The sequence below is a fragment of the Galeopterus variegatus genome, unplaced genomic scaffold (genome assembly GCF_000696425.1).
Source record: "Galeopterus variegatus unplaced genomic scaffold, G_variegatus-3.0.2 Scaffold4980, whole genome shotgun sequence".
Classification (NCBI taxonomy): domain Eukaryota; kingdom Metazoa; phylum Chordata; class Mammalia; order Dermoptera; family Cynocephalidae; genus Galeopterus; species Galeopterus variegatus.
In genome coordinates this window covers 51,701-54,030 of record NW_007731091.1, presented here as the reverse complement: position 1 = coordinate 54,030, position 2,330 = coordinate 51,701, and positions in this window count along the sequence as shown.

The following is a 2,330-nucleotide window of genomic DNA, read 5'->3' as shown; positions in this document are numbered from 1 at the left end:
CAGTCCGCAGGACATGAATAAGCTGAAAATTTCTTTGACAAGTATAGACTTCTACTCTCTGGAATAAATTATAGGATTAAATAGCAAACTCTGATTGAGGATCTGCTGTATGCCCAGTACTGATCAGCTGGCGAATGTGATGGAAGATCAAACAAAAGGAAAAGACATAAATGTCCTACTACATTTACAGTAAACTAAGTGTATAGAATGTGGTGTAAACATTTCAAAAGCCATTCAATTCAGTATTTTTTGAGCATCTCATATAGGTCACCTACTTTATTTTTTTTTTCATTTCATATCTCCAGACTACTCTGTCTCGAGTTTCAGCTAGTTTAAAAACTAAATGATGCCATTGGTCATGACAGAAGCTGAGAGAACTAAAATTATCCCATTTCCAGTAGTAGTGCAAAAAAGGCAAATTGGCCTGGAATGATTCATTGATTCATTAGAAGCATAGCCTCCCTCATCAAAGGATGGCATGTCCTGTCTTTAGAGAAGTAATTTGTGTGATATAATTATGAGTGCTGACAGCTTAAAGGGCTTTGTTACCTGTAGGAATCTGTGACTCAGCATCTAGCTGCCTGGAAGCAGGTTCTTGGCATGCTGTCAAAGCTCAAGGTGGGCTTTAGGTCATCCAAGTCAATTCCTCCTCAAAAATTTTTTTTAAACAAGTGAGGACCTGAAGTTTAGAGAAGTCATTTGCCAATGTAGTGAGTTACTGCCAGAGGAATATCAGGAAAAATGTAAAATTTGAGAAAAAATTACTGGGTGTCCTTCAGAATGGTAGGCATTGACTAATGAACCCTTCCAGATAATCTGATTCTATAGTGACCTATACCTTTCTTTGTCTTTGAATTGCTTAAAACTGTAAAGTTGTAGAAAACTGAGGGTAATATAAATTATTCTTGTCTGTAGAAATGCAAATGAATTTTATCTTGTGGAGAAGCAGCTGATCACCACACCCCCCACACAAGAAGCTAGTTTTGCATCTATTAACAAATTTATTTCAGCATTTGTAGTTGCCTCTTGAACCAGTTTTTAACATCTTACTGGGTCTGTCTTTAATTAATGAGTTAAATAAAATCTTTGACGTGTTCATTTTATATTTGTATAGCAGTCACAATTTTAACTTAAAAAAATTATCCTTTGACAGGAAGAAACCAGGATTTTAGTACGTGCTATTTGTTCCTTCTGTTAAAATAATAAATTTTCAACAAATTTAGTTTAAAGATATAATTAGCTCTTATTAGCAATTCATGAATTGAGGCAGCATCTCATTGTATAAAATAGAATAGGTGCTCCACTGGGCATGGCATGGTTTTTTTTAAGGTGGAAACAAGGAAACAAAATAATTTAAAAATGGATTGGTTAACATCAGGTTACTTTAGATTTCTTAAGGGTAAGAAAACAGAGGGAAACTTACTTATCACAAGGGTTAAAACAGAGGAAACTTATCACACTGGCTCAGGTTACTGGGCCCTTCCTGACTGATTGCTACAAATCTGTTTTCAGGGAAAACTGGTCTGTTTTGGGTTTTACCTGTTTCCTTAAAGTTTCAGTTTGATTATTTAGTACTTAGCACCAGTGACTCCATTTTGGGTTAGTCTTTTGAGGCCTGCTACAGGAGCTTAGTCCAAAACAATGGCCTCCTATAAATTTTGTTTAACATTTCACTGTGAATAGGTATAGGTACCATTTACACGGATTTCTGAAATAACTAAGCAATCACTTGTAATTTTTTTTCTCACATTTTTATATGTTTATTGGCCATGTTGGTAACATCTTTTTTAAAAAATAATTTCTTAAGGTGAATTTCATGTAATATAAAATTAACTATTTTAAAGTGAACAATCAGTGGTATTTAGTACATTCATAAGGTAGTGCAACTACACCTCTATCTAGTTTCAAAACATTTTTATCATTCTAGAGTAAAATCCTTTATCTAGGAAGAAATTTGTCCCCATTTGTCCCTCCCCATATCCCCTGGTAACAACCAATCTGCATTCTGTCTCTATGGAATTTTCTATTTTGGATTTTTATATAAATAGAATCATATAATATGTGACCTTTTGTGTCTGGCTGCTGTCACTTAGCATAGTGTTTTGGAGGTCTATCCATATTGTAGCATAAACCAGTACTTCATTCCTTTTTATGGCTGAGTAGTATTCCATTGTATGTATATACCACGATTTGTTTATCTGTTCATGGATTGATGGACATTTGGGCTTTTTCTACCTTTTGGCTATTGTGAATAGTGCTGCTGTGAACACATGTGTACATGTACTTGTCTGAGTACCTGATTTCAATTCTTTTGAGTACATACCTAAGAA